Genomic DNA, 22,935 nt, shown 5'->3' with positions numbered 1-22,935 from the left:
TGCCAAGCTTACTCCACCCAATGAATGACCACAGCGCAGTTCAGTAACAATCCCTCCTTGAGGATGTGGAACTTCTGTAAGGGTAACTTTGGCTCCTCGTCAGCATGGAAAAAAGTGTTCTCCAACCTGTGCTGTGGTCTGAGGTTCTTCCTTCCTACTCCCCTTTCATAGGTATTGAAGGCTCATCCTGGCTCTTCCAACTTCTCCAAGACCTGAACTGTCACCCAGAACCTGGCTGTTTGACAAACGGGACTACTGCCGCCTACAGTCAGGTGTTTGCATGCCTATCAATGCAAGCAGGCTTTAATCTTTTCGTTTATATTCAATTCGATTTGTTAGTAAAAGAAAATGGTAGGATTTACAGTTTGGAGATGGGGAAGAGCAGGTGGATGGAGGGGTTGCCATGGTGACTGTCTGCTTGCCTAGCATTAGAAGCCAGTTTTTAGCTTCCATGGAAGAATGGGTAATGGCCAGAAGTTGAAGGAGCTATGTTCAAAAAAGACTACTTGAGCATAAGTAGTCCCACCTGACCAAAAATTATGGTCAAGAAAAAGGACAGTCACACTCACAGTTGGCCACAAACCACAACACACCAGCAGAAGTGGCTATGCCCAGTGGGATTCATCTTCATTGAGGATTGTATCAGTCAACTACTGCTGTGTAACAAATCACCTGAACACTCCAAAACTGAGTGGCTTAAAATAATCATTCATTATCCTTCACATGCCTACAAGTCAGCTAGAGTTTGGCTATCTAGGCTGGGCTTCACTGAGGCACATCTGCTTTAGACATCTCTCATCTTCCTCTTTGGACTATCTGTCCAGCCAGGGCATGTTCCTCTCATGATGTGGTGAAAGATGAGCAGGAAGATCAACTTCCTCTTAACTTGTGATACTACTTTCTATTAGAGACGCTCTGATGTTTCAATGGCCCTTTTCCAATGGTCCAATGAAGTCATGGAGATGGGCTTGGCAGCAAAGAATATAAAGCAGACTCTGAGCCAATTCCACTTAACACTGCCACATACTTTCTTATTTTCCAGTGTGCTGTGACACGAACTACATGGAATTTTGGAATTACAAAGACCCGAATTCCAATTCTCTCTCTTATCCTCATTAACTAGAGAACATGGGTGACCTATTTTAACCTCATTTCCAGATGCATAAAATGGGGATTATGATACACACCTCTTGGGGTGGTTTTAACTTTGGTTGGTTTCAACATGTAAAAATCTTCACAAAGAGTAAAGACTATAAAATGCTAGTTAGTTTGGTATAATTATAAGGAAAATCGTCTTCTTATGGGAGTACATTTATCTAGCACATTGCTTTCTGGAAATGGCTAGTTCTATATTTACTCACTCCAAAAAAGGGAAATTGATTCTTGAGTCTTTGTTGCGATGTTACACCCCTACAAATGTAAGGGCCAAAACCTCCCTGCGTGACTTGACGGTGAAGCCATTTCAAATGGAAGAACACAAAGCATCCTATTTTAGAGACGGTTTTTGCCACTCAGAAAACCTGTCATTAATGACCTGTCTGTCACCTGTGCCTACAGTCCTCTTTGATAAATTGTACAGGTGTTGAAGTCACAGGCGAGCAAATGTTCGATGCACAAAGAGATGAAAAGAGACCAAGCAAGGGGCCGGGTTGGTCCCAAGCAAAGGCCTTAACTCAAAATGGTTAAGCAAAAAAAGGACTCATTGATGTAAAACAGAAAAAAAAAAAAAAAAAAAAAAAAAAAACGAGCAATGGCAGACAGAGGTGTGGCCAGATTATGGAACTTGAACAGTCTCACTGACTTTTCTCTGCCTTTGTCTTCTGCTCTATGGGCTACAGCTCAGACAGATTTTTCCCCTCATGTTTCCCCAGGTGCAAGTCTTGCAGAAAAAGAAAGAAATTCTCTTCCGATTAGCTCCTGGGCAAGTCGTGGGTTTCACTCTGATTTGATCAACTTGGGTCACATGCTGTCCTTCAACCAATCATTTGGCCAGGATAGGGCGAAGCTGACTGGTGTGGGTCTAGGTCTCATGTCCATCATTGGAGGAAGAGAGATGAGGCCTCAGCCAAATACCTGGCCCGGAAATAGGGGTAAAAGCTGAAGCCCAAGCCCGGCTCCATGGCTCACGCCTGTAATCCCAGCACTTTGGGAGGCTAAGGCGGGCGTATCACGAGGTCAGGAGTTCGAGACCAGCCTACCCAACACAGTAAAACCTGGTCTCTACTAAAAATACAAAAATTAGCAGGGCGTGGTGGGTGTGCACCTATAATCCCAGCTACTCAGGAGGCTGAGGCAGGAGAATCGCTTGAACCTAGGAGGTGGAGGTTGCAGTGAGCCGAGATCACACCACTGCACTCCAGACTGGGCAACAGTCTCAAAAACAACAACAACTCCACACTTCTTTAGAAATGGGAGCTGATATTGTCCTAAGCTGATCAGCCCTTCTCTTGCCACCGGGCCCTGGAAAACTATCAGAGGCATTGGCTACCAGTGCGGCAAAGGCCTGGAATCCACTGTCCAGCTCCCTTTCCACATCTAAGCAGTAACATGAGCCCAAAACTGTCAGGCGCCAGACTGGGCAAAGGAAGCTTGGGGCACAGATCTGCGTGGAGCTCGCCCCTCCTGCCCCAGTGCAGACCAGACCAGAAAAAGATTCTGGAGAAATGGGACCAGACACTTCCTCTGCAAAGCCTCGAGCAGTGGCGCTGGGCTTCCAGGCGGCTTCCGTTTCACTCTGTTAGCCTTTTGCAGAATAGATAAAAGGTGCTGCTCTAATGGATTCTGAACTATCTCTCCTTTGTAACAGGTGAAGATTTACTCCAACTCTGGAGAAGCAGCTGCCCCCGAAAAAAAACCAGGCACTTCTCTCACACAGGTCCCTCCCTCTTAAAAGATTTCTCTCCAACACTAGCCAAGTGAGGTCAAAGACTTCTGGAATGCTAGTACTAGACAGAGCCTTGAAAATCATTTCAGTAAGAGGCAGGGGCAGGGGCAGGGCCAGGGCTCCAGCTCTCAGTCCAGTGCTCTTTCCACCCATGCCTTAGGGCTCCTCACATAAAAATTCAAAGACATTATTACACCAAAAAGATACCTGCACTTGTGTGTTTAATGCAGCACTATTCACAATAGCAAAGATCTGGAATCAGCCTAAGTGTCCATCGACAGATGATTGGATTTTAAAAATCACATTTTCTTTCTAATATATATACATATACACACATGCCACATATATATATATTCCACACGTATACAATCCATGGAATACTATGCAGCCATAAAAAAGAATTAAATCAACATAGATGGAACTGGATGCCATTATCTTAAGTGAAGTAACTCAGAAACAGAAAGCCAAATATGGCACATTCCACTTTCCACATACACAGCTCCATAGAAAGTTGAATAATAGACACTGGAGACTTAAAAAGCTGAGGGTAGGAAGGTGGTGACGGGCACAATGTACTCTATCCAGCTGACAAGTTCACTAAAAGTCCAGGCATGTAACAAAGCTGCCCTTGTGCCCCTAAATTTATTTCTTAATGTGGCATCACAATGGGGCATTCTGCCCCTTCCACTGTGGATCAGAAGTTAAGTTGAAGAAAGGATATTGCTATCATTTGAATATTTGTCCCTTCCAAACATACAAATTCACATTGAAACTTAATTTCCAATGTGGCAGTATTAAGAATTGAAACTCTCAAGAGAGGCAATTGGGAATGTATATTAATCTATTCATGGTTTAATGGATTAGTGGGTTATTATGGCAGTGGGACTGGTGGCTTTATAAGAAGAGGAGGCTGGGTGCGGTGGCTCATGCCTGTAATCCCAGCATTTTGGGACGCCAAGGCAGGCAGATCATTTGAGGTCAGGAGTTCAAGACCAGCCTGGCCAATATGGTGAAATCCCATCTCTACTAAAAATACAAAAATTAGCCAGGCGTAGTGGTGCATGCCTGTAATCCCAGCTATTCGGAGGCTGAGGCAGGAGAATCACTTGAACCTGGGAGGTGGAGGCTGCAGTGAACTGAGATCATGCCACTGCACTCCAGCCTGGGCCACAGAGCAAGATTCTGTCTAAAAAAAAAAAAAAGAGAGAGAGAGAGAGAGAGAGAGACCTGAGCTAGCTCAGCCCCCTCACCATGTGATGCCCTGCACCCGCCTCAGGACTCTGCAGAATCCTCACAGCAAGAACGCCCTCACCAGATGCAGTTCCTCAGCCCCAGACTTCTCAGTCTCCAGACAACTAAGAAATCCATTTCTTTTTTTATCAATTACCCAGTTTCAGGTCCTTTCTTGTAAGCAACAGAAAACAAACTAAGACAGACATGTTTCCCACTTCCAGTTTGAAACCAGAAGCCCATTAATTTAAAGCAGCTTCAACAGGACATGAGAGTCTTATTCAGCATCAGCAAATACTTAACTAGAGCCAACCAAGCTCTCAGAAGGAACATGAAGTAAATATGTGCTCTCTTCCAGCCACACCCCATTATGTGGATTTGTCAGTCATGGAACCACGTCCAGAGTGCCCACTGAAGGTACCAGGTAGACCACATAGGGCCAATTACACTTTGTACCCGCAGTAGGCATAAAGAAACACATTTCCTAAACCCCAAAACCTGCAAGTATATTACCCTGCATGGCAAGGGGGAAGTACGGTTGCAGATGGAATTCAGGTTGCTAGTCAGTAAGTGAGGGAGCGTATCCTGGGTTATGTAGGTGGACCCTGTGTAATCGCAGGTGTTCTTAAAAACAGAAGGAGGCAATGAAAGAGAAACATGAAGACAGAAGCAGGGTTAGAGAGAAGCTTTGTTGCTGACATTGAAAGTAAAAAGAGGCCAGGAGCCAAGGCATGTGGGCAGCCTCCAAAAGCCGGGAAAAGCAAGCCAAGCCTCCAGCCCCTAGAGCCTTCAGCCTGCCATGACAACCCACTTCCCACGGAAAGAGTGAGAGATTGCAGTTTGAGGTCACCTGTTCTCTTTTGTTGTATTCCTAGGCAAGGTTCTGCTTTCAGACTCCCAAGTCAAGTGCCAGAGTGGCTGTTCCATGCCATGTGATGTTTTCTGCTTCCCAAGCCTGCCCCTCGACAGATGCCTCCAGGCTTCTGTCTTCATGACTCTCACTGCCCCCCTCTTCGTTTTTTTAGAACACCTGTAATTACATTGGGCACACCTGGATAACCACGTTACTCTCCCTATCTTAAAGTTACTAAGTAGCAACCTTAATTCCATCTGCAAGTTTAATTCCTCTTTGCCATGTAGGATACATATTTGCAGGTTTAGGGGATTAGGAGAGGCATCTATATTCAGGAGGCCGTAACTCCAGAGTTAAAAACTTGTGATTTTAGGCTGGGTGCGGTGGTTCATGCCTGTAATCCCAGCACTTTGGGAGGCCGAGGCGGGCAGATCACAAGGTCAGGCGATGGAGACCATCCTGGCCAACACGGTGAAAAATACTAAAAATACAGAAAATTAGCCAGGCACAGTCACACACACACCTGTGCGACTCGGGAGGCGGAGACAGGAAAATCGCTTTAACCCGGGAGGCAGAGGTTCCACTGAGCCGAGATTGTGCCACTGCACTCCAGCCTGGCGACAGAGCAAGACTCGGTCTCAAAACAAAACAAAACAAAAAACTTGTGATTTTATTAGCAAAACATCCAAACAACCCCAAACTGGTAACAGCAACCCTAGATTTCCTTTGGAAGGATATCTTTTTCTGATTCTCGATCCTGGAGCTTGGGAGAGGCTAAGTTCCCTACCTACCCACCCCACCGCCCATCTCTGAGAGTGAGCGCATGGGGCAAGTTTGACCATTCGTCTTTCTGGCCCAGGCCCCAGTGATTGAGTGAAGCAGTTCATTCAAATGAGAATCAGCCCAAGACCTTGTCGGGAACTAATGGACAAGAATTTCTTTCTTTCTGCCAAGCTTATTGTTGGATATTAGACGAGTGTTCTAAATCCTTCACTCTCTGCTGCCTGTGACCTTGCGGTGCAGGAGGGTAGCTGGGGTTTGTTCCCCCCACCCACCAGGGGACTTATTTTGGTCATTGGGATGTAGTCAGAAATGACAGTATGTGATTCCAAGTCAAACCATTGAGAGACATCCCATGTTTCCACCGGCACTCGGGTTCCCCGCTTGGGCCATGAGCAGAAGACTCCGTGGACAAATGCAGATGCCAGGGTAATACAGAGACATATGGAGAAGACCTGATTCCAAACTGCAGACCTGGGGCCAAGCCCAGCCGACCCCCTACCAGGAGCAGAGCTGTCTCGGCCACGTGGCAGAACTGTGAACCAGAAAAATAATCGCTCAGCCAGGTGCGATGGCTCACACCCATTATCCCAGCAGTTTGGAAGGTTGAGGTGGGAGGATCCCTTGAGCCCGGGAGTTTGGGACCAGCCTGGGCACCATTTCCGGCAGACAAGAAACATCAATCAACATATGTAAGATGGACACTTGTTCAGTCCAGAAAGGTGGGACAACTGGAAGCGGGGAGGGGGCTTCCAGGTCACAGGTAGAAAAGAGGAAAATGTCTGTATTTCTTTGAGTCTCTGATGAGCCTCTCCAAAGGAGGCAATCAGACATGCATTCCTCTCGGACGGGTGACTCTGAATAGAATGGGAGGCAGATTTGCCCGGAGCAGTTCCCAGCTTGACATTTCCCTTAGCTTAATGATTTGTGGGTCCCAAGATTTTTTTCCTTTCACATTGGAGTAGGGTGGACACTAAGTCCAATGACTGCACCCCCCCAAAAGAACTCTGTGTGGAGACACACACGGCGGAGGAAGTCATATGAGAACGCAGGCAGAGACTGCAGTGATGATGCCACAACCCAAGGAACGCCAAGGATGGCCGGCCACCATCAGAGGCGTGGGATCGTCTCTCAGACTTCAGAGGGAGCATGACACCTTGTTTCCAGACATCTGGCCTCCAGAACTGGGAGAGAATAGAATTCTGCGGTTTTAAGCCATGAGTTGGTCGTCATTTGTGACATTGGTCCTAAGAAACTAACACACAGAGGCAGTGGGTGGTGGGAACATGTACTAGAGGATTTGGGGTACAGGAGTCAGATCACCTGATTTATGAACATATATATAAATATACAGAGAGAGAGAGAGAGAGGAGTTTTGCTCTTGTTGCCCAGGCTGGATTGCAATGGCACAATCTCAGCTCACTGCAACTTCTGCCCCCCAGTTCAAGCGATTCTCCTGCCTCAGCATCCTCAGTAGCTGGAATTACAGGCGCCCACCATGAGGTCTGGTTAACTTTTTGTATTTTTAGTAGAGACAAGGTTTCACCACATTGGCCAGGCTGGTCTCGAACTCCAAACCTCAGGTGATCCACCTGCCTCAGCCTCCCAAAGTGCTGGGATTACAGGCATCAGCAACTGTGCCCAGCCCAGATTTACATTTTAACATGATTTCCCTGAATGCTGGGCACTGAGGAGGCCACTACAAAAATCTAGGTGAGAGACCATGGTAACCTCCACCACTGAATCAGACTCCAGATAGATCCTGAAAGCAGAGCCAACAAGAATTGCTGCCAACTGGATGTATAGATGACAGAAAAAGAGGCAACAAGCAGGAAGCCAGGGATTTTGGCCTGAGTTACATGAAGATCGAGCTGCCATTAACTGAGATGGGAAAATTATGATGGAGCGGGTTCTGGTATGCACAAGGGCAACAGCAAGCTCTGTTTGGGACATGCTACATTTGACAGAGCTATTAGGCATCTAAGTGGAGATGCTGCAGAGGCAGTTGGATATTCCAGACTAGAATTCAATACAGAGGTCCCAGCTGGAAGCTGTCAGCACATGGATGGGATTAAAACATGAAGTTGGATGAGGTCATCTAGGAAGACAGTATGGATAGAAAAGAGAAGAGGGGCCAGGCATGGTGGCTTATGCCTGTAATCCCAGCACTTTGGGAGGCCAAGGAGGACAGATCACTTGAGGTCAGGAGTTCGAGACCAGCCTGGCCAACAGGGTGAAACACGATCTGTACTAAAAATACAAAAAATAACCTGGGCATGGTGGCATGTACCCATAATCCCAGCTACTCAGGAGGCTGAGGCAGGAGAATCACTGGAACCCGGGAGGCAGAGGTTGCAGTGAGCCAAGATTGTGCACTGCACTTGAGACGGAGTGAGACTCCGTCTCAAAAAAATAAAAGAGAAGAGGGCCACAACCTGGGCTCTGGGAGACTCGAACCTTTAGAGAGTTGCAGAATGACAGAGATCAAGAAGACTCAAAAATCGGAGGACCAGGAGAGGAGGGTGTCCTGGAAGCCAAGAGAAGAAAGCTCGTCCAGAAGAAAGTGATCAGCTGTGCCAAATGCTACTGACAGGTCACGCCAGATAGAGACTAAGAAAGGACCACTGGATTTAGCCACAAGGAGGTCACTGGGAATCGGGAGAAGAGCAGTGTCAGTGGAGTAGAGGTATAAACACCTGATGAGTGTGGATTCAAGAATTAGTGAGATGAGAAAAATCTGAGGCAGCAAGGATGGACTGATCTTCCAGGAGTTCCTTGAACCCAGAAAGTTTTAACTTTCCTTAAGTTGTTGTGAATTGACTTTCTGTTGCTCATAACAAGAACAAAAGCCTGGACTAACAGAGGAGGAAGACAGGAGGCAAAGGAAGTACCTACTATGTACCAGGGACTTCACATACATTATTTAATTTTAACTATCATAACCCTATAGAGCAGATATCATTTATCCTCATATTACAAAGGAAAGAAAACTGTGGCTCAGGAAAATTAACTCCTTTTGTTTTCAAACTTGCATCACACCCAAATCGGACTCCAGATTCTACAGCCCAGCTATTGGGGGACAACCAATATTGAAGAGATCAGGTCACTGAGGCCCTGTTTTTGCATTGATAAATACAAGTGCTTCTTAACCTTCAGAACCACCCGGAGGGCTTGTTAAAACACAGGTTGCTGGGACCGCAGATTCAGCACCGAGCGGGAGGGGAGAGAACCGGCATCTCTCACAGGGGTCCAGGAGAAGCTGCTGGTCCAAGGACCACACTTTGAGAACCACAGACCATCTATAACATTGCTTTCCCTTGCTCAGGCCCAGCGTGCCTGAAGACCCCACTGAGAACTCAAACCTCTCCAGTTCAGCTTATTTCCAAGCTACTCGAGGGAACCCAGCAGCATCAGACCAGAATCCTGTGGTCTCTTTTGAATCCCTGCTGAGACCTGATTCCAGGCAGTGAGACGGCAGACAGTTTATTTATTTTTTTATTTCCATAGGTTACTGGGGAACAGGTCGTATTTGGTCACATGAGAAAGTTCTTTAGTGGTGATTTCTGAGATTTATTTTTTTTTTTTTTTTTTGAGATGCAGTTTTCACTCTTGTCGCCCAGGCTGGAGTGCAGTGGCGTGATCTTGGCTCCCTGTAACCTCTGCCTACTGGGTTCAAGCAATTCTCTAACCTCAGCCTCCCAAGTAGGTAGCTATGATTACAGGCATGCACCACCATGCCTGGCTAATTTTTTTGTATTTTTAGTAGAGATGGAGTTTCACCATGTTGACCAGGCTGGTTTCGAACTCCCGACCTCAGATGATCCACCTGCCTCAGCTTCCCAAAGTGCTGGGATTACAGGTGTGAACTGCTGTGCCTGGCCAGTTTCTGAGTTTTTCATGCACTCATCACCTTAGCAATATACACTAAACTCAGTTTGTAGTCTTTTATCCCTCACCACCTTCCCACCCTTCCCCCCAAGTCTCCAAAGTCCACTGCATCATTCCCATGCCTTTGCATCCTCACAGTTTAGCTTCCACTTATGAGTGATAACATACGATGTTTGATTTTCCATTCCTGAGTTACTTCACTTAGAATAATGGTCTCCAGTCCCAACCAGGTGGTTGTGAATGCCATTAATTGATTCCTTTTCACGGCTGAGTAGTATTCCAGTGTGTGTGTGTGTGTGTGTGTGTGTGTGTGTGTGTACCACAGTTTTGTTTTGTTTTTTTTGAGATGGAGTCTTGCTCTGTTGCCCATGCTGGAATGCACTGGCTGATCTCAGCTCACTGGAATCTCCACTAGCCAGGTTTGAGCAAATCTCCTGCCTCAGCCTCCCAAGTTATCAGGACTATAAGCACATGCCGCTATGCCTGGCTAATTTTTTGTATTTTTAGTGCAGACAGGGTTTCACCATGCTGGCCAGGCTGGTCTTGAACTCCTGACCTCATGATCCACCTGCCTCGGCCTCCCAAAGTGATGGGATTACAGTGTAAGCCACAGCACCTGGCCTCACCAGTTTCTTTACCCACTCATTGATGGATGGGCATTTGGGCTGGTTCCACATTTTTGCAATTGTGAACTGGAGACAACAGGCTCTGAGTTTAAAATGTCTTGTGTGACTCCCATATTTACCACCATATCGCATATAATTATTTATCAACATAATTACAAATATGAGATGTGGTCAGCAGAAACAGTTTCTTTGGGAAATGTGATCCACATGGAGTCTAGTGAAATAGCTCTTCCCAGTTCCCACAGACTGGGCTGCTACAGACAAGATTTCCCAAAATGCATCCCCATGTCTTCTGGTTTGCAGCCTCCATGGCCCGGCATGGGGAACAACCAATCAGTGCTTCGCCCAAAACTTACAAAGGAACCCTCCAGCTGAACAGCCCACATTCCTTTGCACTTTCTGCCTATACCAAACGTCTTGTCCCTGAAATTGTATTAATGTTCCTCTTTGATCCTGCCTGTCCTTGCCCATCCATAGAGGAGGGGTGGGTCTCTCTGAGGTGTTTGCATCAATAGGAAAGAATGCAGAACTAAAGAGTGTGTTGGGCTGGTATGGTGGCTCATCCCTGTAATCCCAGCACTTTGGAAGGCCAAAGCGAGTGGATCACCTGAGGTCAGGAGTTTGAGACCAGCCTGGCCAACATGGAGAAACCCCATATCTACTGAAAATACAAAAATTAGCTTGGCATGGTGGCACATGCCTGTAATCCCAGCTACTAGGAAGGCTGAGGCAGGAGAATCGCTTGAACCCAGGAGGCTGAGGTCACAGTGAGCCAAGATTACGCCACTGCACTCCAGCCTGGGTGACAGAGCAAGACTCCATCCCCCCCAAAAAAAAGAGTGCATTGATTTGTCAGCTTCATTTTAATTCTATTTCAAACTGAGCCACATAGTAGCTGTGTGCCCCTAGGCAAGTTAATTGACCTCTCTGAGTCTCTGTCTCTTCTATGAAACAGAGACAATAAGAAATATCTTACAGGTTGTTGGTATTATCAAAACTGTTATATGCCTGGAATGAAAGATCGTAATTAACAGAGTTGTTTATTCATTCATGTAACAGGTATTCATTGAGGACTTACTATGACCCAGGCACTGTCTCAGCAGCTGAGGATGCAGCAGTAAAGAAAGCAGACACGGCCAGGCATGGTGGCTCACGCCTATAATCCCAGCACTTTGGGAGGCCGAGTCAGGTGGATCACGAGGTCAAGAGATCAAGACCATCCCAGTCAACATGGTGAAACCCTGTCTCTACCAAAAAAAAAAAAAAAAAAAAAAAAAATTAGCTGGGCATGGTGGCACACACCTGTAGTCCCAGCTACTCGGGAGGCTGAGGCAGGAGAATTGCCTGAACCCAAGAGGCGGAGGTTGCGGTGAGCTGAGATCGCGCCATTGTAATCTAGCCTGGGTAACAAGAGTGAAACTTTGTCTCAAAAAAAAAAAAAAGAAAGAAAAAGAGAGCAGACACAAATTCCTACCCTCACAGAGCACGACATCTGGTGGGAACAGTCACACAATTAGCAAAAAATATTTTTTGAGACAGAGTCTTACTCTGTCACCCAGGCCTCAGCTTCCCGAGCAGTTGCAATTACAAGCTCCGCCAGGCCCAGCTAATATTTGTATTTTTAGTAGAGACAACGTTTCAGCATGTTGGCCAGGCTGGTCTTGAACTCCTGATCTCAAGCGATCCACCCACCTTGACCTCCTGAAGTGCTAGGATCACTGGCATGAATAAGCTCTTTAGAGGGGGGCTGGAGCCTACCATGGCAGGGAGCTTGCAATTAAACAGGTTGGTCAGATAAGGCCTTCTGGAGAAGATGTTCTTTGAACAAAGACTTGAAGGAGAGGAGGAAGTGAGCAGTGAAAACCCCTAAGGCAAGAGCACCTGGGGACAGAAAGTGCAGAGGCCCTGAGGGTGGGGCCTTCTCTGGCTTTCAAGATCAGCAGAGACCACAGGGCCAGAGCAGAGTGACCAAAGGAAAGACAATTAGCAGTGGGGTGACAGCGTAATGATACGGGTTTCACTCTTGGAAGTTATAAGCCAAAAGTAAATCACAGTTTCCCTAAGTCAATTCACCTGGTGGCAGCCACCAGAAGGTGACATTCTTAATATCTGCAACATTTTCTACTAGACCCAACAGCTCTTTGCAAGCATATTTGTGTGATGGTGTCTTTCCCTAGTTGCCAACTGTAATAAAAAGAGACCTTCGCAAATACCAATAAAACCCAGGTTCCCTGAGGGTGGAAATAATCTCAATGAATGTCAAGGGAAGAGCAGCTGGATCTCTAAACTGGTTCCCAGCGGTGTCCACCAGCACTCTGGCCGCAAGGGGGCGTTGCTTCCCACCTAAGTCACTTAAAACCTCCACCGGCAGCGACCTCTCTTTACTGCCCTAGCGCAGTTGGGTCAAGGCTGAAGCATGAGATCAAAGTTGCAAATACTAGGGGAGAGCAGAAGGGAACGAAGCCCAGGGACCTTTGGGAGATGTGATCAACTGGGGCTCCAGGCCAGCCTCAGAATCAGCTCTCAGCTGGCCTCTCTGAAGCCGGCACCTTGGAGCACTGCTTTCTTCATGAAATGTATCTCTACTGGGTGAAAATCACATGCCAGGCACTGGGCTTTGCAATAGGGCATGTATTTGGAATAAAATCTGCATAGATCTTAACTTAAAAAAGAAATCAGGCAGGGTGCAGTGGCTCATGCCTGTAATCCCAGCACTTTCGGAGGCCAAGGCAGGCAGATCACTTGAAGTTAGGAGTTCGAAACCAGCCTGGCCAACATAGTGAAACCCCATTTCTACCAAAAACACAAAAATTGGCCGAGCATGGTGGCATGCGCCTGTGGTCCCAGCTACAAAGGAGGCTGAGGCAGGAGAATCACCTGAAACCCAGGAGGCAGAGGCTGCAGTGAGCTAAGATCGAGCCACTGCACTCCAGCATGGGTGACAGAGCGAGACTCTGTGTAAAATATTAAAAAAAAAAAAAATTTAAAAAAAAAGAAATCAATACATAATCCCAAAGAGAAAGAGGCCCATAAAGGAAATGAACATAAGGTGGTAACAGAGAATATCCGAGCCAATTTAAGGTGAGCAGGAAGGGCCTCTTTGAAAGGGTGTCCTGTAAGGTGAGACTTCAGGAGGAGTCAGCCTTGCAAAGATGGAAAGAAGATGGTACTGGGTGGGGTGGGGAGAGCCTCCGTGAAGGCCCTGGGTAGACCAAGACCTGGATGCCTTAGAGACCCAGAAAGTCAGCCAGAGGGGCTGCTCACTGGTTAAGGGAGAGGGGGACAGGCCACAGGCCATGGTGCTTGGGTTTTGTCCCCAGTGTAGAATGGAATGTCAGCAGAGATCTTTGAGCAGGGGAGTTCCTAAATGACCACAAGATCTCGCAGGCGACATGCTCTGGCAGTGTGATACGCATGCTCCTCCACATGAGAGGTGGGGTCCATATCCCCACAGCCTCGGGTCAGGATAGTGTCCATGACTGCTCCCCACAAGGAAGTGGTGCTGTGTGACTCCCGAGGAGAGGTCATCAAAGGATACAAATTCCTCTTGCTGTGCTCTGGGGAGCCAGCCATCCTGTGAGGAAGCTCAAATGAACCCAGGCAGAGAGAATCATGTGGAAAGAACCACGTGGGGGGGAACTGAGCCTCCTGCGCCCCATCCCCCAGCCAACAGCTGACATCGATTGTCGGACAAATGCGCAAAGGTGTTTTCCATGATTCCAGCCACCAGCCTTGTAGGGCCAACACAGCTGAGGGCCCACACACTGGGGGACAGACACAGCTATCCTAATTGTGTCGTTAGAATTCTGCCCTGCAGGCCGGGTGCGGTGGCTCACGCCTATAATCCCAGCACTTTGGGAGGCCGAGGTGGCTGGATCACCTGAGGTCAGGAGTTCTAGACCAGCTTGGTCAACATGGTGAAATCTCGTCTCTGCAAAAAATACAAACATTATCTGGGTGTGGAGGTGCGCACCTGTAATACCAGCTACTCGGGAGGCTGAGACAGGAGAATCGCTCGAACCCAGGAGGAGGAGGTTGCAGTGAGCCAAGATCACGCCACTGCACCCCAGCCTGGGTGACAGAGCAACACTCCATTAAAAAAAGGAAGGAAGGAAGAGAGGGAGGGAGGGAGGGAGAAAAGGGAAAGGAGCAAACAGAAATGAGGGAGAGAGAGAGGGAATTCTGCCCCCAGAAGCCATCATTTGAAAATGCTTATTTGACACCACGAAAATATGGGGAATGTGTCATGCAGCACTGGGTAACGAGAACACATGGCTGTGTCAAGAATGCACTGGCTCAGGCGTCCCCAAACTTTTTACACAGGGGGCCAGTTCACTGTCCCTCAGACCATTGGAGGGCCGCCACATACTGTGCTCCTCTCACTGACCACCAATGAAAGAGGTGCCCCTTCCTGAAGTGCGGCGGGGGGCCAGATAAATGGCCTCAGAGGGCTGCATGCAGTTTGGGGACGCCTGCACCGGCTGAACGCAGAAGCAGTTTCCTAGACATTTCACTTCCTGGAAGTTGCGGTCTAAAAGAACAAGACCCAAAGATTTAAAACAACAACAACAAAAAAGAAAAAACAAAACACACACACACAAAAACAAAAAAACCGGGCGCTCTTTCTTTCCTACCTGAGATTAAACTTCCAGCATGCTGTTCCCGTCTAAGGACCCGACACACAGCCAGATGCCTGGCCAGGGAAGAGCATCTTCCTTCTTCAGGCAGGAGCGGGCTGGATGGAAACTCATGTTTATGGACCCTGTGGGATTAAGGGGAGCCAGCAGTCATTCGGATGGCCATGCACAGCCCGCACGAGGAGGCACCTCCCTCCTTCCGCTCCGGAACACTTGCGGCTTCTCTGCCAAGGGCACGTCCACCTTAATTTCCTATCTGTAACAAGTATTTGTCAAAATGCATTCATTTTTCCATGATATGTAGCATTTAGTTTCTTCAGAGTGTTTTTGCTTCCTTTTAAATGTCACTTATTTTGCCGACTTTTAGCCTTTGGAAGACTTTTTTTTCTTTTTTTTTTTTTTAGCCGTTTCATTCACATACATCTATCTCAGTTGGCTAAAAATCCTTGAAACGCGAAATGTAGTTAAGGAAAAATACATCCAGAAGAGAGAGCTTCCTCTGACCTTCAAGGAACAGCCCCCAGGATTCAGTGTCTCATCTTTGTGATGCAAAATGCAAAACTCATTCTTTGTGGCCATAAAACGAATGATATATTTTTTCTTATATTATTATAAAATAAAGACATCCTGATTGTGTAAGTTTTAGAAAATACATAAGCCAAAAGGAAGAAGGGAGAAGGATGAGAAGATGAGGTAGAGAAAGGAAATTAGAAAATTAGAATTATACACTACCTCATTAGCCAGAAAGTCATCATTTCTCATTAATACACCCTGGTAACCTATCAAGCCTTCATATGCTCATTTCATGCCAAGCCAAACTCTCCCTTGTTTTTGTTCATTCATTCATTTTATAAACATTTATTCATCATCTATTCTGTGCAAGACTCTACTCTAGGCACTGAAGTTACAACAGTGAAGTAATCCTGACACAGACTGACACCTGCCACGAGGGCGCATGGGAAGCCCCCTACCCTAATGGCTTTTTTTTTTTTTTTTTTTTGAGATGGAGTCTCACTCTATGGCCCAGGCTGGAGTACAATGGTGTGATCTCGGCTCACTGCAACCTCCGCCTCCCAGGTTCAAGCAAATCTCCTACCTCAGCCTCCCAAGTAGCTGGGATTATAGGTGCATGCCACCACAGCTGGCTAATTTTTGTATTTTTAGTAGACACAGTGTTTTGCCATGTTGGCCAGGCTGGTCTCGAACTCCTGAGGTCAGGTGACCCACCAGCCTCGACCTTCCAAAGTGCTGTGATTACAGGCATGAGCCACCGCACCCGTCCCCCTGACAGCTTTGGGGACCAAGAAGTGCTGTCTTCCCAGACTTAAAAAAAATGAGGAGGAATTAGCCAGGCAGTGGGAAAAAGGTGGGGGATGGGTTGGAAGGGCAGTGCAGAGAGTGGCCCACGTGTTGGAGTAGATAAATGAAGGAGGTTCTTCCTGGCTGGAGCCTGGGTCACCAGGAAGGAAAAGATAGAGCTGGTATAACTCGCCCAGGTGAAGTCATGGAGAGTGTTTTTCCTAAGAGAATGTGGACCATCAGTGGCTGTGGAATGATCGGATTTGAGGAGGGGTGATAATGAACGCAGGGAGACCAAAGAGGAGAACCCTGCACTCTCTGTGCCTGGCTAGAGATGCCAGAGTGGGGTGGAGAGGAGGAGGAGAGAAGGGACGCCTCGGAGAGACACTTGGGAGGCAGGACCAGCAGGACACAATCATGGCCTGCATGTGGAGGTGAGGAAAGGGGCAGCATCGAAGGCCATGAGTGATTCTCCAACACAAACAAGTAGATATACTGGTGGTGTTAGCCAGTAAGAGAGGGGACCCCAGGGAACGTCGCAAGTTCAGTCTTTGACATGCTGAGGTCCAGGTTTCTGTGGGACATCCAGCGGGAGCTAATCAGTGGGGAAGCGAATGCAGATTGTGCTTCTGTCATTAGTGGCTGGTTTCCAGGTTCCTGGCAAAGCGTGTGTCCCTGTTCAACACCTCCATGCCGGTAATCAGCTGTTTCTCTGCTTGGATACTGGGATTTGGATTCTGAGCCTTACCTCATTCTGAAGCAAATGGTTACAAACAGAAAAAGCCAAACAACTTGTTGTTTTAACTCCATGGTATCAAGAGTTGAAAAAAATCACCTAAAACTAAAACTATGTTGCGGATTCACACAGACGTGCAGGCTTAGGCTGGCTCCACCCAGAGCATCTGCCAACGCAAAAGGCCTTCTCTCCACTCCTTATTCCAGGAACCCAAACTACCTACCGAGGGGCCCACTTCCGTAGCTCTGCATTCCAGTGAGGCTCAGGAAGTCACACTGCCCAGTTAGGGGACTCAGGTTAGGCTGAAAATACCAAATCCATGAGGACAACCTCATACGCCATAGCTGGCTTAAGACTGCGCTGCCAATGCGGGCCACCAGACATCTTACAAGGAAGTAACAAAAGCCAAAGATGTGGAAGGAGTCTGTCAGGGTCTATTAGTTCGTTTTCACGCAGCTGACAAAGACATATCCAAGACTGAGTAATGTATAAAGAAAAAGAGGTTGAGGCCGGCCGTGGTGGCTCAAGCCTGTAATCCCAGCACTTTGGGAGGCCGAGGCAGGTGGATCACGAGGTCAAGAGATCGAGACCATCCTGGTCAACATGGTGAAACCCCGTCTCTACTAAAAATACAAAAATTAGCTGGGCATGGTGGCGCACGCCTGTAGTCCCAGCTACTAGGGAGGCTGAGGCAGGAGAATTGCTTGAACCCAGGAGGCGGAGGTTGCAGTGAGCCGAGATCGTGCCATTGCACTCCAGCCTGGGTAACAAGAGCGAAACCCCCCAAAAAATAAATAAATAAATAAATAAATAAAAAGAGGTTGAATGGACTTACAGTTCCGTGTGGCTGGGAAGGCTGCACAATCATGGCAGAAGGTGAAAGGCATGTCTTATATGGCGGCAGGCAAGAGAGAAAGAGAGCCAAATGAAAGGGGTTTCCCCTTATAAAACTATCAGATCTCATGAAACTTGTTCACTACCATGAGAACAGTATGGGGGAAACAGCCCCCATGATTCAATTAGCTCCCACTGGGCCCCTCCCACAACACATGGGAATTACGGGAGCCACAATTCAAGATGAGATTTCGGTGGGAACACAGCCAAACCAAATCACACGGCTCACAAAATACATTCAGGAGATTTGACTGTGTTTTATTAAAATAATAGCCCAGTTCGTGATACCTTCTTGTTGCCAAGAGCTTGTTTTATGTCTGTTCATCTGAATCTCTCCATCCCTCCCATGAGTCCCATCTTAGGAGAGGACCCCTATCAGGCCAAGCCCAGCTTTTCTAAACCTTTACAGTCTATGTGAAGCACACACAGATGCTCCACACTTGCTCGGTTATCTCCACACTGAGTATTTGGAATTTCCAAACCACTGCAGCTTCAGGTTGTTTCTGTTCACTTTTCCTTCAGATCTTTGGCATCTTGAGGACTGCAGCCGAAAGCTTTTTGGGTGGCCTCACTGTCCTCGGCTCAAGTTCTTTTCCTATCTCAAATCCTGCTGCACTATAGAGGGACATGATCTGCTTCCTGATTGTATTTATGCGACGCATGCCTTTGTAGTTCAGAAAAATTAACCAAAACACTTTCAGTTCCTTAGTTTGTCAATCCATCCATTCATCCACTCATCCATCTATCCATCCATGCATCTAATAAACATTTATCAGGCACTCTGAAAGTATTAATAAAAACAGACACAGCCCCTGCCCTCATGGAGGTTATAGTCTAGCAGTGATGACAAGCATTAATTTAAAAACCACACAAGGCTGGGCGCAGTGGCTCACGCCTATAATCCCAGCACTTGGGGAGGCCGAGGCGGGTGGATCACTTGAGGTCAGGAGTTCAAGACCAGCCTGGCCAATATGGTGAAACCCCATCTCTACTAAAAATACAAAGAATTAGCCAGGCATGGTGGTGGATGCCAGTAATCTCACCTACCCAGAAGACTGAGACAGGAGAACTGCTTGAGCCTGGGAAGCGGAGGTTGCAGTGAGCCATGATCGTGCCACTGCACTCCAGCCTGGGCAACAAGAGTGAAACTCCACCTCAAACAAACAAATAACAACAACAAAAAAAAAAAACCCACACAAATGAATGCATAATTATAAACTGAGATAGGTGCTTGCAAGAAGTGGAATTTTTTTCTGCGAGGCAGGAAATAAAAAGATCATGACATAAGTCAGGGCATCAGGGAAGGTTCTACTGAAGAAATACCTGACTGAAGAAAGCTAAGACCGCCCTTGGAGCCCTATCTCCTATTCGGGACCATCCTCTACAGAGGGACAACTCAGTAGGGCTGCAGCTGAGTGGAAACTAAGCCAGGTAAAGATTCTCCAGTCCTCAGAGGCAGGTGATGCAAAGTTATACATCTCTTTCCTCCCAAGAAGCACCCAGGTAAAGTGGGCCGGCACCTCCTTTCCCCGGATGTAAATTCTGTGCAAGATGAAGAGTGAGCCCAGAGGAACCTGCTCCTTCTTGAGATTTTCCACAGATTAACAATTTATAGATGCAGAGGCCTGATATCCCTAATATTAACCAAAAAGAGGTCTTTTATTCAACCAGCACAGAAATGAACTCAGATGAAGAAAACTTGAATTCTGCCTTCTTCTCCTTTCTCTACCAGTGATCCCAGCTAATCTCAGGAATTGCAAATGGCCCTACATTTGCAGGAACACTTCTCCACTGTTAACTGCTGATTGCCTTAGGACACCTCTAGTGGTAGCGCTCAGGTCCTTCTCCTTAGAAACCTTGTCTAACTGATTGGGAAAAGTTAGATACTTGGATCACCATGTCGAAATTAGTGACTAGGTTTTTTAGGCAAGATTCCAAGTCATGTTCAATTATTTATTCAAGTGTCAACTGTGTGCCAGGCACCGTTCCAAGTACTGGGGGTATAGGCCAGGTGCAGCGGCTCATTCCTGCAATTCCAGCACTTTGGGAGGCCGAGGTGGGCAGATCACTTGAGGTCAACAGTTCGAGACCAGCCTGGACAACATGGTGAAACCCTGTCTCTACTAAAAATACAAAAAAAAATTAGCAAGGTGATGTAATCCCAGCTCTTCGGGAGGATGAGGCAGGAGAATCACTAGAAGTTGCAGTGAGGTGATATGGTGACCCTGCACTCCACCCCGGGCGACAGAGCAAGAGAAATAATATTATCCCCAAAAGAAATAATAATAAAGTAATAAAAATAAAATAAAATTCAACAATTATTTCCACTTCACTATACTGTAGTTTTTTGTATTGAATTCAAATAAAATTAAATTATTAAAACGAATACTTTTAATGAAAAAGCATCTATCTGTAGTCTCATTTTTATAAAATATTTATATCCTCTAACTCTGTGTATACATAAAAATATATCTGAGTAGCATGCATCCAGTGTTAACTAAAGCTATTTCTCAGTAGTGGGATTTTTTTTTCTCTTTTTTTCATATGTTAACTTTTCTACGTCTTTTGATGTCTTTGAAACAAGCAAGAGACCTCTTTAAAAAGACAACAGACTGGTTGGTTGTATTATTAACTACAGTACTGCTACCACAAGTGAATGTGCCAAGATGTCAGGAAGAGAGGAGAAAGAGGGGAGGGTGTCAGATGGACGGAGCTGGGGAAGGGGAGGGGGCAGGAGGCGAGAAAGGGAAGAGGAGCGAGAGAAGAGAGGGAGGCTCCAAGGATGGAGAGAGCGAGGGAGAGGGCAGGAGGCGAGAAGGAAGAGGAGCCCGAAGAGAGGAGGACGCTGTAGACCCGGGGGATGACGAGGGCGCCGGACCGCAGGCCGGAGACTCTGCAGGAGACCAGAGGCCAGGGGCGCGGGGGGAGCCGGCAGCGCCGCCTCGGACAGAGCTCGCCGCACGCTGACCTACTTTCTGGGGCCGATGAGTTTGCAGCCAGAGCTACCGCGGAGCCAAGCCCCAAGTCTCGGGAAGCCGCGAGCGAGCGCAGCCTGGGAGGAAGCCGGCCGGGTTCCAGGCCACCCCTTCCTTCCCGCGCCAAGACCTGTCGGTTTCACCAAGCCCGGCTTCCCTGGAAAGCGGGGATCCCTCTGCAGATTTCCAGGTTTCTTGGAAGAGGACCGGCTCGTCTATTAAACCCGAGTCGCTCCGCTGGCTCTCCGGCCAGAGGACAAGCTGCCTTCCCCCGGGAGAAGACTGGACCGTGGCAGCGGCCTGCGCAGAGCCGGGCTCCCGGGCCCTCCAGGCCAGAGGGGGACGCACGTGGAGGCCGTGCGCGCGCACACGCCCGGCGCCCTCCTGGTGGCGAGGTGGAAGGAGCCTGGTTGTCATAATTTAGGCTTTGCCACTTTACGCTCGTGTCCTTGGGCAAGTCACTTGACGCTTCCAAGCCCCATTTTTTTCCCTGATTTTTAAGATGGAAAAAATGGCATTCACACCTCAGGGTCAAGGTGAGGATTATAAATAAAACAACGTGGTGGAAAATGCCTGGCATAGCAGCCGGCACGTGGTGCGTGCTCAGTAGAAATGTTAATTGATCCAGTCGGGAGGAAGCTGCTTTGCAGGAGCGTCATGACGGATCCAGGAGGCGGCCAACCGTGCTCTATGATCGTGACCGGGTTATTGTCATCACTGAACGCTGGTCATAAGCGATTTGTGTCATACTAGTGCCTCACCCGAGGGCACAGGCTCGGGGAAATGCCTTTTTTCTGAAACATTTCCTATGAAATAGTCTGGCTCCATACCCACTATAGAAGGATGAAGTGGATTACTGGTGTAAATAGAAGTAATAAACACTTCAAAAACGACTGCTATGATGCAAACAGGGAGTGCCACAGCTTTAGGTGAAATCCCTCAGGCAGCCTCTGGGCAGTGCCGGCAGGTGCGCTCACCACTAGCACAACTGAGGCTGAAATAAGCAGTAAAGTAACAAGTGGATACTTGTCATTTTGGTGTCACTTGGCATGCACTTCCTCTTCATAGGGTGAATATCTTTATTTCTTATTCCTTGTCCCACTGTGCCATCTTAGCTAGCTGAAAATCAGAGTTTCTTGCTCTTTTGAGTCAAGAGTGGGTCCATGGCCGAGTGAGGTGGCTCACGCCTGTAATCACAGCACTTTGGAAGGCCGAGGCAGGTGGATCCACCTGAGGTCAGGAGTTCAAGACCAGCCTGACCAACATGGTGAAACCCCATCTCTACTAAAAATACAAAAATTACCCAGGCGTGGTGGCACGTGCCTGTAATCCCAGCTACTCAGGAGTCTCAGGCAGGAGAATCGCTTGAACCTGGGGGGCAGAGGTTGCAGTGAGCTGAGATTACACCACTACACTCAGCCTGGGCAACAAAGTGAAGAGTGGACCGACTTCCCTTCCCCAGGACATGGACTCTTGAGGGGTACATGCAAGGACAGACTAAAACAATAACGATAATAGTAACAATCACAGGACATTTTCTTGTCAGTGGTGACACTCTGTCTGGAGGATCATTGCTTGCACACCACCACCCCCAGTCTACAAGCCTCATGGCCCCCTCCAGACCCAACCCTCTCCAGATCATCCAGACTCAGAAACCCAGCTGAGGTCAGGACAGCTTCAATGTACTGTTCCAAGGGCACTAACATATGTAAGACTGAACTCATCATCTTCCCCTCAGCTCTAAACTGCGCCTCTCCCAGCTAGTGCAGACCACCACTGCTCATACAGTTTCCCAGTGGAGAAACCTGGGAATCATCCTAGACCCTTCTTTCGTCATCCCCATCCATCTAGTCCCCAGATCTGTCCATTTTACTCCCCAAAGAGTTCGCAAGTCCATTCCTTCTCCGCCTGCCTCAGGTCAAAGCATCTCTTTTCTCCTGGAAGATGGCAGTAGCTTCTCAGATGCCTCCTGCCTCTAGGGCTTTCTCCTCCAAACCCATTTTCCTTGTTGTAGTCAGGGTGATCTTTCTAAATGCCTACCTGGTTATGGCAGTGGCTTAAAACTCTTTAGTACCTTGTCAATTGTCCCTGAATAAACCCCAGACGCCATATCATGACAACAAGCTTTGCATC

General features: G+C 47.6%; 1 long non-coding RNA gene across 1 annotated transcript in view; it reads right to left on the bottom strand.

The window, feature by feature from the left end:
* The window catches only part of LOC141585422 (uncharacterized), a 123,119-nt gene that overhangs the window by 83,673 nt on the left and 16,511 nt on the right, over window positions 1-22,935 (bottom strand). The window contains exon 2 of the long non-coding RNA XR_012518880.1: window positions 14,896-15,023. This is a non-coding gene — a long non-coding RNA (uncharacterized LOC141585422). The remainder of the gene's footprint in view (window positions 1-14,895; window positions 15,024-22,935) is intronic.

The sequence above is a fragment of the Saimiri boliviensis genome, chromosome 1 (assembly GCF_048565385.1).
Source record: "Saimiri boliviensis isolate mSaiBol1 chromosome 1, mSaiBol1.pri, whole genome shotgun sequence".
NCBI lineage: Eukaryota > Metazoa > Chordata > Mammalia > Primates > Cebidae > Saimiri > Saimiri boliviensis.
The sequence above is the reverse complement of the archived record's forward strand: the minus strand, read 5'-3'. Positions and strand labels throughout refer to the sequence as shown.